Here is a 12,476-nt window from a genome sequence, read left to right on the forward strand (position 1 = left end):
CAGGAGTGGAATCAAGTTTTTGAAACCACCTATATGGCAGTATAGATTAGGCCCCCACATATCACACACTGCACCCATTCATCAGAGTGACTTCTCATTTGTGAGTAATTGAAGAAAATTAATTCTACATGACACTAAAATAATAATAGAATGTGGAATGGCAGTATAGCATAGTGGTTGCGATACATTCCTGTTGTGCAGAAGGTTGTGGGTTCAAATCCCATCATACTTTTAAATATTTACTGAAATTATGTTGACCTTTATTTTTATTCAATTAATTGGTTCAAATGTAACTTTTTAAAATTTATAATCCATTGTTGTGTTATTTTCGGCATGGTATTGAGTTTTTTGTTTGCTTTCATTTTTTCTGCATGTCATTCTTTTTTTTAATTTGGAATCTTTCTGCATGTGATTTTAATTATTTTTATTTATCTATCATAATATTTAAACATTTGAAAATGTTGATCTATTGGTTAAAAAACAGAAGACAGTCATCTTTTATTGGCTGTGCTATGGACAGTGTCTTGTAGTGGGTACTAGATGAACACTGAAAAAAGTAAAACAAGGATAATGGAATACTGTCAAATTAAATCAGGTGATGCTGAGGGAAACAGATTAGGAAACAAGGCACTTAAAAAGTAGCAGATGAGTTTTGCTATTTGGACAGAAAAATTGCTGACGATGGCCGAAGTGGAGAGGATACAAAATGTACACTGGCAATGGCAAGATAAGTGTTTCTGAAGAAAAGAAATTGGTTAACATTGAATATCGATTTAAGCGTCAGCAAGTCTTTTCTGAAAGTATTTGTGTGAAGTATAGCGATGTATGGAAGTGAACAATGGACGATAAACAGTTTAGACAAGAAGAGAATAGAAGCTTTTGAAATGTGGTGCTACAGAAGAATGCCGAAGATTAGATGGGTAAAAATGTCGAGGTACAAAATAGAATTGGAGAGAAAAGAAATTTGTGGCACAACCTGACTAGAGGAAGGGATTGGTTGACAGGGCACATTCTGAGGCATCAAGGGATAACAAATGTTCATGATGCTCTTCTTCCCCTCATCATCTTAGGAGACTGATTTGAAGATGATCATAACTGGTTACTGTTTCGTGTGAAAGTGCGTGTGTTAAATATTTTTATGATGATTACCATCCAAACCCTCTGAACAATTTTATACTCCACAAATTGGGAGACCAAGAGATGAATACAGTAACCAGATTCAGAAGGATGTAGGCTGAGTACTTATTTGGAAATGAAGAGGCTTGCACTTGGATAGCAATCATCATAAAAATATTTAAAACATAAATTTTTAAAATAGTATTTATCACACAAAATAGTAATTACAACAATAACTGGTTTCAACCAATTATGATCATCTTCAGACCAATCTTCTAGGGTGATGAGTGGAGGCATGAACCATATGTGCAAAGACACAAGTATCAACAGCAGTCAAAGTCTGTGACTTTGCACATACAGTTTGTGCTCCACCTGCCGCCTCTGTTTATCACCTAAGGACATTGGTCTGAAGATGTTCATAATCGACTGAAGCCAGTTACCATTTTAATAAATATTTTCTGTGATCAAGACTGTTTTAAGATACAGACTGCTTTTCCAATAATGTTATCTAAAACATAAATTCTTGTTGCACTACGGACAAAATATTCCAGATGAAGATTTTAATGAAAGAAGAGATTATAAATAACACAAAATTCTATCAATATTAGATAAATATAGAAATCATGAATACAATAATGTGAAAAAATATAAAATTATAAAAACAAAGAAATTAAATTGAAGTTCATATACACAAATAATTAAAATCACATGGACAGAGATACCAAATGAAAAAAGTGTGATAGGAAAAAACAATGGGAGCAAATGAAAAAGTTAATATGATGATTAAAATGATGTGATAAAGGATAAGAAATTAAAGTTACATTTAAACAGAGTAACTAAATAAGTCATTTCAATAATTATTTAAAAATAAAAATTTCAAAGCACTTTACAGGATTCAGGTGCACAATCTTCTGTACATTACGAATATATCATAACCAAAACACTCCACCACTGCTCTGCATATCATTATTATCTTTAATACCTAACGCATCATGTGAAATTCTTTTCCGTTGATTACTCATGAAAGAGGGTCCATTTTCACGAACTGCTTCAGAGTATACCTGGAACCCTAACCTACACCACTGTACAGATGGCTCCAAATAAGTCGAATCCCATTCCTGGGAAACTTTCCTTGTAAGCAATGAAGGGTAGGCTCAAAAATGGAACGAATATAAAAGGAATATATTGTGTCAAAGACAATGTTGTAGTACTCGAGATGGGAGACATGATGCTTCAGGGAGAGTTTGACAGGGCACTGAAAGACCTAATACGAAATAAGGTTCCTGGACTAGACAACAATCCCACAGTATTATTGTGACCATGAGAAACTATCCATCTGATGTGCAAGATATATATGACAGGATAAGTACCCATAAATCTCAAGAAAAATAGGTGTGAAAATTAATGAACCATCAGCTGAATAAGTTATGGCTGAAAAATACTGACATAAGTTATTTGCAGAAAAGTGGAGAAACTAGTAGAAGCCAATTACAGGGAAAATAATTTTGCATTCCAGAAAAACATACAAATACACAATGCAATTTTATTTCTATGAGTTATATTACAAGATGGACTGTAGAAAGCAGATATATGTTTCAAAACACAAAGCAATTAATGACATTAGCTGCCTATGGGCATTGATTTAAATCAATGGGAAAGTTGAAAATTTGTGCCAAACCCAGGTCTCCTGCTTATTAGCCAGATAGACAAAGTGGTCATCGCAACTGCATGGACTACCCTAGCACGCCTCCCTTCAGACCCACATTCTCAATTTATCCACACACTACTGATATAGTGCCCCTTGCCCATTATCCTCATTACTCACGGCATTTCACTGATTCCCGCAGGAGTTCAAGTGTGGTGTGCATCCGCATTGAAGCGATCATTGGGCATCCTCGCTTTAAATATACAGGTTTGTAATATTTATAGAGTTAGAGAAAGCTTTTACCTATGTTGGCTGGAATGCACTCTTTGAAATCCTGAAGATTGCAGAGATAAAATACAAGGATCAAAAAATTATCTAGAACTTTTACATACAGCAAACTGCAGTTAACAAGAGTCACAGGACATGACTGGGAAGCAGCAGTCAAGAAAGTAGTGAGTCAGGGTTGTAGCCCATCCCCAGTGTTATTCAGTGTGAACAGTGAAATGTAGAAGAAAAGTAGAGTTCATGGAGAAGAAATAAAAACTTTGAGGTTCGCCAACATTGTAATTAGAGATGGCAAATCACTAACAAGAGCAGATGAATGGACTGGACAGTGTCTTGAGAAGAGGTTAATGTACGATGAACATCAACAGAAGTAAAACAAGGGTAATTGAAAGTAGTTAGTTAAGTAAGGCACTGTTGAGAAAATTAAATTTGGAAATGAAACAATAAAAGTAGCAGCAAATGAGTTTTGCCGTTTTGGCAGCAAAATAACTTATGATGGCTGTAGTAGAGAGGATATAAAATGCACAATTGCAATAATAAGGAAAGCATTTCTGAAAAAGATAAATTTATTAACATGTAATATAAATTTAAGTTTTATGAACACTTTCCTGAAGACAATTGTGTGGAATGAAGTACTGTACAGAGGTGAAAGTGGATGACAAACAGTTCAGACTAGAAGCAAATATAAGTTTTTGAAAGGCGGCACTACAGAAGAATGCTGAAGACTAGCTGGGTAGATCGAATAACTAATGGTGAGTTACTGAAATGAATGGGGAGAAAAGAAATGTATAACACAGTTTGACTAAAAGAATGGACTGATTAATAGGAAACACCCTGAGGCATCAAGTTATCGTCAATTTGGTACGGAAGTAACTGTAGGAGGAAAATATTGACAAAAGGCTTCAATATAGTAAGCAGGTTCCAATGAACGTACGTTGCAGTACCTACACAGAGATGGAAAGGCTTGCATAGGATAAACTAGCACAGAGAGCTGCACCAAACCGGTCTTCAGACTGAAGACCACAGTAACAACATGTGAAATACCTGTTGCCATGCACTTCATGGTAGTTTGTCGAGTATGGAGGAAGATGTGGACGGCTACCATTTCAAAAAATGGTGAATAGAGACATAGGCTTTGTTTTAGTTATTCAAGCACAAATCAGGGGACAGTTGAATGTTGTTCGCTACGAGTACTCATGTGAATACAGGTTCTGAAGCAGAGCAACTGAGTGCAACACTTAAGCTGAATGTCTGTTCACTGCACTCAGTAATTTCATTACACAGTGTGAAGCCGTACACAGTTACCTAAAGTGAATTTTCATTACGATACAATCAAGCCAAATATAATTAAGTTGGCATTTAAGTATCTTTGCTGCTATGTCATTCAACCTATTTCAGGCATTACATCATCTCTAAGGAGCAGATAAAGCATAATTCCTCTTAACATTAGCCTGTGTACAGATAACTATGAAACAGCATTTCTCGATTGTTGGCACCTGGTTTGAACCACAGTTAGAAATACATTTGCCTTAAGCCATGTTTTCACTGAATTTAGAAACATGTTTCTGTTTTGTTTCACCAAAGTCTGCTGTAAGTCGGCAACAGTTCTCATTGTTTGCATCCCAATCTATGCTAGCAACAAATATTTCTATGTATTTATTTGCATTGTCTACTATGCTGAACTGGCAGCAAATGATTTACATTGTATATTCACATCAAGAACTACACAATGAAGGTGAAGAGGATGAATTAATAATATATGGTGGTGCATTAATAATACTCAATGAAATAAGCAGATGAAGAAAAAGATGTAGCCATCATCAGTTAACAAAAGCACACTACAGAAGAAGTGGGGGAGGGGGGGGGGATGAGATGCTGTGTTAGCTGATTTGGATGATAGTTCTTGTTTTCATAGCTTCACTAGGATGTTGCTGCCAGATTTTGAAATTCTAATGAACATTTTGGGACCAGTTGTATCAAAGAAAGATACACATAACAGAAAAACAATTCCTGTTAAGCAAGACATGCTGTTACTCTCCATTTTTTGACATTGCGTGATTCCTATCAAAACCTTGTTTATTTATTCAAAATTTCAAAGCTGTCATACCACAATTAGTGCCTGAGGTCTGTGAAGTTTTGGTCGAAGGATTATGTAGAGCTAATTCAGTGATGTTAATAACACTGAAACATATATTTTATTGAGCACAGACTTATTTTTATACATAGGTTAAAATTATTCCAAATCATCATTTTCAACAAACGGAACTTCTTCCCATCCATTGTCACTGGCAGTTTCAACGAATGTGACAGGGGAATCTGCAGCTGATGATCCCCCTGCCACATCAGCGTCCACCACTGACCCCCCCCCCCCCCCCCCACACACACACACTTTGGCAAAAATTCACCTTCATCTCAAAGCAAACACTTTCAGTGGGGTGGAAGATCCTGCCAATGAACTTCTCGACGTAATCGTTGTTGTTGTTGTTCAAAATGTTCAAATGTGTGTGAAATCTTATGGGACTCAACTGCCAAGGTCATCAAACCTAAATTATCCTAAGGACAAACACACACACCCATGCCCGAGGGAGGACTTGAACCTCTGCCAGGACCACCCAGTCCATGACTGCAGCGCCTTGGACCGCTCGGCTAATCCCGCGCGGCGTTGTTGTTGTTGTTGTTGTTGGTGGTGGTGGTGGTGGTGGTGGTGGTGGTGAACATTGTGCAACATTACTGTTACCTTGTTTAATTCCTCTCTTCAACTATTACCTGCTTTTGTGAAGGCAGTGCAGTTGCTGGTTCATTTGAACCTGCAGTATCTTCCATTTCTTCAGCTTGTATGTATTGTGGAACCTGAAGAGAAATTCACTTTTTTGCATGTGCCGGCGATTGATGATGAATGGCTTGAGAAAGAAACTGTGTTCAGCCAGGTAATCTAAAAAACAGCTCTGAGCACTATGGGACTCAACTGCTGAGGTCATTAGTCCCCTAGAACTTAGAACTAGTTAAACCTAACTAACCTAAGGACATCACAAACATCCGTGCCCGAGGCAGGATTCGAACCTGCGACCGTAGCGGTCTTGCGGTTCCAGACTGCAGCGCCTTTAACCGCACGGCCACTTCGGCCGGCAGCCAGGTAATCTATTTTCCCCATTGTGTGAGAGTAATTGATGGGAAGCATATTGTCCTGTTGCTAGTGCAAGTTAATTTTACAATCACAATGGGGCATTTGCTGCCTGCTGATAGTAACGGCAATTATAAGTCTTATATGCTGATTTCGGCTACCAAGGAAGGAGTTCAGATGAAGGAATTGTTACGAATCTGTCACTAATTGAACTAATAAGAAAAAATGATATGTATTCCTGGCAGATGATGATTTTCCATTACAGGAAAACATCATGAAGATATATCCCAGAAGGGACAACAAATACTCAAAAGAAATAATTTTTAATTACTGATTGTCTATGGCAAGCATGGTTGTGGAAAATACATTTGATGTTATGGCCTCAGTGTTTCATGTCTTCAAAAAACCAATGCTGTTGCCACACAACAAGGTGTGACAGTAGCATGTCTCCATATTATTCCCTACAGACAGGCGAAATAATCCCAGAGGCATGGAGACAAGATGCTGCAGCATCATTTATCATTGCACTCACAAATATGTACCACAGATAACTTCAAGCACATACAAAGAATTTCATGGCAAACTTGCAAATTACTTTATAAGCCCACAATGACTTGTACCATGCAAAAATAATTACAGCTAAATATTGTGGTACATTACAGCATACAAATAAACATAAGCACACACAGCCTTGTTTACCTCTTTTTCAATTGTGTCTTGTTTTGTTTGATTCCTGAATATCATCCAAGAACTGTAAATAACTGAAAAGAAACCACTTCAGTTTATACAAAGATTCTGTATCACAACCAGATTTCTTGCTCTCTTCAAGTTTCCTTTTTCACTTTTGTATTAAGCTACGAGACACTTCAGTTTTTTCTCCTCATCACTGCTGCTGGTGCTACATAATGCAGTGAATTTCTGCAGAGACCTGCTTCATTTTAGTATTTTTGTAAATGATTTTACATCTATTCCAGAGGCACTCCCCTGCTTCATATGTGTGACAGGTTCATACTTCTTAATTGTTGTCCACTCCATTTTTCACAATGCAAGACAATATGCAAAATTACATAAAGTAGGACAGAGAATAAACAAACACTAGTGTTGTAGAGCAGATTTTAGGGGTATCAGACCAGATACATACTTTCCTTTGATTTTTACTGACACAGCTATGGAACACTTTTCTTTCTTGTTAGCAACATGCTGCAAACATCAGTAGTAATCCATCTTTGTTGCAGAACCTGTGTCAAACTCAGTGTAAACACAAATTTATAGACTGTCACAAAAATGAGACAGTAAACGCCCTTGTACAAGGTTCCTGGGCCCTGAATACAAGAAATTTTATTATTTAAATTTTACAAAGAGTTCGCCTTTTTCATCTGTCGCTTTTCTGCTGATGCAGCGACAATCAACCAGTTCATGATTGCAGAGGCCAAATTGGCACCAGCAAATCCGCCCTGTCAATCAAATCACACTACAGATCATCTGAGTTGTGAGACTGATGGACTCTCAGAGTCACAGGCAAAAAGCATCTCTCTCCAATGTTCTGAGCTGCCGCTAAGTGGCTTAGTCTTCTTGACCACTGCAAATCCCTTCTCCTCCAAGCCGGCCGCGGTGGCCGTGCAGTTCTAGGCGCTCCAGTCCGGAGCCGCACTGCTGCTATGGTCGCAGGTTCGAATCCTGCCTTGGGCATGGATGTCTGTGATGTCCTTAGGTTAGTTAGGTTTAAGTAGTTCTAAGTTCTAGGGGCCTGATGACCACAGCAGTTGAGTCCCGTACTGCTCAGAGCCATTTGAACCATCTCCTCCAAGGTGGGTCATCACCATGTATCTCCATGGGGAAATAACTGACATGGTTTCTTTTTCTGGACATGAGTATCATATATTATTTACAAGTCCACACAGCTATCCCATCCTGACAACACCTCCAATCAGATGAACACACTGCTGTCAGAATCGGGATGCCGAATTCACCTGGTTTGGTTCTGAGGAGCTACATTCAAATTAGTATGCTATGAGCAGATGCATGAAACTGTTGTGCAGGGCTGTCCGGCCCAGTGCTGTGATGCAATGGATGAGCAAAGTGCAGTAAATGGGGCTGTCTGCCATAGTCTACTCACCGTCACCACTGCTGCAACTGCACAAAGCCATCTGAGCTCACATGCCTCCTCTGCCACTTTGCACAAGGCCATGTCGCAGGTATGATGACCAAGGGGCCACCAAAATGCTAGGTGCTGCTGCCATGTCATTGCCCAATGTTGCCATGCTATTCACCAATCAGCAGATGTAAGTCCGAGCTTTCGCTTTTAGAGAGAATCTTTACTGACACAGCCATGGAACACTGTTTTTTGTGTTAGCAACACCACAGTCCAATGCCACCAGAGGAGTTGTTGAGAGCTTTGTGTGTAGAAGAAATACAGATCACAGGAAAGCAGGAAATGGATCCATTATTCCAAGTTAGGATGGAGCAACTTTGGGCAAAGAATAAAGATCTGCAAAGATGCCTTAATGAGATATTATTAAATGCAACACCACAAACCAGCATGTGCCTATAGCTAGCCTCACTTCTCCATTTCCTGAGTTCCCACAGTGGTTCCATCCTGACCCGTAATTGATCTTGCAATAGGTGTGCTGGTTCCCACCTATGCGTGAAAACCAAGTGAAAATGTCCACACTTTTATACAAAATTTAATCGATACAGGAAAACTGTCCACATGGGGTACAAAGTGTTGAAAGGTAGTTGCCTACCTAAAGTTGCAAGTGGAGGCTCACACTTACGTAAATTCCATAGAAAGGCAGAGATATAGAGCGGTATTTGGAGAGATATGGAGATTAACATAGCATTAGCTTCTATAGTGACACACTTTCCATCGTACACCAAAATTCTGGAGAGGATTTAGAGCACTTTGCTGACTAAATGAGAGCTTTGTTGTATCATACATGTGTACTGGGGGAAGTAATGAAAGGAATGAGGTAATATTCAGCAAAGCAGAAGCTCGCTGTTTGAATGTATTTGTTCTTGGGATTTAGTAGCATGCAGGAGCTGAGGTGAAGTGTGCTTCACCCTAAGGGAGGCCATAAAGCCCAGGACACAAGGACTCTGAGTGTTTGGCATCAACACATCACTACTGTAGAAAGATGAGAAATGAAAAAGTAAATGGTCCACCTTTACAGGATCACTCGGCTAATAAAATAGGAGCTCGATGAAATGTGAATATCGGAAATGCAAATGGGAGCAGTTCTTTCATTCCCCTCTCCCCCTTCCAAAAAGTAAATCCAGTAAGAGGGTTAGGGCTCCCTCAGCAGCAAACATAACTTTGCAAGGTAAAATCAACAGTAGCATTGCCAAGGGCATACAAATAAGTCACAAAGGAATTACAGACATCAGCTGCAAGTGGGCATTAATTTAAATCCACAGGGAAAGTTGAAAATTTGTGTTGGATCATGATTCAAACCTGGTCTCCTGGTTACTAGGAAGATGCTCTGGACATAGTGCTGGACATAGTGGTCATTACAAGTGCATGGACTACCCCAGCACACATCCCATCAGACACAATTCTCAACTCCCATTACTCACAGCATTTTGCTGATTCCTGTAAAATTTTGAGCCTGTTGTGCCTCCGCACTGAAGAGGTCAATGACTGTCCTTGAGTTAATTATATATTTTCAAATTTCCCCTTTGATTTTAATCAATGCCCACTCACATCCAATGTCTATAATTCATTTTTGTCTTTATTCATAGTGGCTGCTGTTTCAAAAACGAACAGAAACCAATTATATATAATCAACGTGAGGATGGTCAATGATCTCTTCAGTGCAGATGCACAACAGGCTTGAACTCTTAGGGAAATTAGGAAAATGCCGTTAGTAATCAGTGTAATGACTGAGGGGCACTACATTCGTAGTTTGTGGATAAGCTGTGAATTTGGGTGGTGTGCTAGGGTAGTTTATGTAGTCATGAAGACCACTGTGTGCAGATGACTTAGTGGTCAGAGTATCTGCCTAATAACCACAAGACCTGGTTTCGAATCCCAGTCCGGCACAAATTTTTGACTTTCCCTACTAGTTTAAATCAATTCCCACTCGCAGCTAATGTCTGTAACTCCTTTGTGTCTGAATTCATAGTGGTTGATGGATCAAAAATCGTGTCTGTTCTTTCAGACATGTCCAAAAGGACACACACACACACACACACACACACACACACACACACACACACACAAATAAGGGCTTTGTTCATTAAATCTACTGATACTGTTGCAGACAGTGGATCCGGAGAAAAGGTATACCCAATAGGTTCGCAAAATGTGGAACTGGAAATAAGACAGAAGGAAGTACCAGTCCACATTCGAAGCAGTTTAAAAGTATAACAACGATTTTAACATTATTTCAATGTCAATTTTCTATGCCACTGACAAGGTATAGTTAACTTCTGAACATAGAAAGTCCAAATAGACGGTGATGTTTGCCATTCTGGTAATGTTCCCACTGTAAGGACTCAAGGGGGTCCAGAATGAATGGCCACATTCCGACAACCCACTAAACCATTTACCATTGCAATGAAGTTAAAAAAATGAGAAAATATCATACAGTACATGATAAATACTTTGTATAGATGTGAATAAACATTTTTTTAAGATGAGATATTTTCTTAGTGGATCCATTAACAAGAAATGATATGTGGTAAAAAGACGCATGTGAAGCACAATTTATATAGAATGAGTGTGACAGATGAGATACATTTTTACCAGTGAGCGTAGATAATTTTGGAAGCAGTGACATTTAAATTCCCTGGGGTACCATCCTCAGCAGCAAAGTGCATGAAGTAAATACTGATAACAGCATACCCAGAAAAAGAACATCCTGAAAGAATAGTTTACATAAATTACACCTCAGTTATGTCACCTATATAGGCAGAAATTGAAAAGAATCTTGAACTTCTGTGTAAAGCAGATAGGTGTAATACCCTGTTCCACCCAAATTTGTGACTTTATGTGAACAAAAGGAACAGCCTCTGGCAGCCTTCTTCACGTACCAAGAGATTCCTCATGTTAATGCTAGGCCTACAGCACAGACACCGTATCAGATACCCTATCACGTGCAGCCCATAGCAGAGAAAAATATTTCAGATTTACTAGAAGCAGAAGTGATTCAATCTTCTCTAAGTCCATGGACTTTTCCTATAGTGTTAGTCCCTAAAAAACTAATTGAAAAAAAAATTGGGTTCTCCTATTGTGGTAGTCTCCAAAAAACAGTAATCAAGAAAAAATTAAAGCAACTGTTTAGACACGAGAGTAGTCGATAAGGTCATGAAATCAGATACTGATAATGTATGACACTTTGGATCACCTGTCCAAATGCAAATTCTTCACCAAGTTAGATATGCTCTATGGCTGGCTACCATTCAGGAAAAGGCAGATTTTGTTGTGCCCTCCAGGCTTTATGGATTCAGAATGATGTCCTTTGGCCTCTGAAACAGTTCTGTCACATTTCAACATTACATTGTTTTATTTTTACAGGTTTAAAGCCAACCATTTGTCTAGTATATCTGGATGACATATTTGTCTTCTCAAATACAATGAAAGAGCACGCAGAACAACTGAAAAACATGCTAACTTGTGTTAGTGATACTAATCTAAATCTGAAATTAGAAAAATACTGTTTTGCACAGTCACAAGTGCACTATTTAGGCTGTTTAATTTAGGCAGATGGTGTACAACCAGATCTCTCACTGATGGGTCCAGTAGACGATTTTCCATGGCTGAGGAACTGTAAAGAATTGCAATTATTTTTTGGGTTAACAAATTACTAATGACACTTTGTGGAGAACTATGCAGCTACCACAAAACCTCTCAAACAGTTACTAAAATTGTCTGGTCAGCAGACTGTGATAGTATGCCATGTTAAAATTGAAAGGAATTATTAGAAGTTCACCTGTTTTGCTTTACACAGATTTAGTGCTTCTTTTCAAATTGTCGTTTGATGCTAGTATAACAGGTACATACAGAATAAGCCCATGCTGAGCACCAAAATGTAGTGGATCAGGGACATCTGTGGAGAAACCAGATTTAACCATGAGCAGATCTTAGATATCAGGATGGGTTCGCACCTTTCCTGCGAGTGTGTTAAGGTCTGTAGATGGTTTGGGAGACAGCTGAAATGTGTGGGAAAGCTTCATACAAATCAGCAGTGATCACACACAGTCCTTTATTCAGTCAATAACAAGATTCCTCAACAAATATAAACAAGTCTTTAATTATTCCACCCAGCTACTACAGTCATTCAAGTGTGTTTCCATCCTCATGTAATATTC

Source organism: Schistocerca americana, chromosome 1, assembly GCF_021461395.2.
Source record: "Schistocerca americana isolate TAMUIC-IGC-003095 chromosome 1, iqSchAmer2.1, whole genome shotgun sequence".
Taxonomy (NCBI): Eukaryota; Metazoa; Arthropoda; class Insecta; order Orthoptera; family Acrididae; genus Schistocerca; species Schistocerca americana.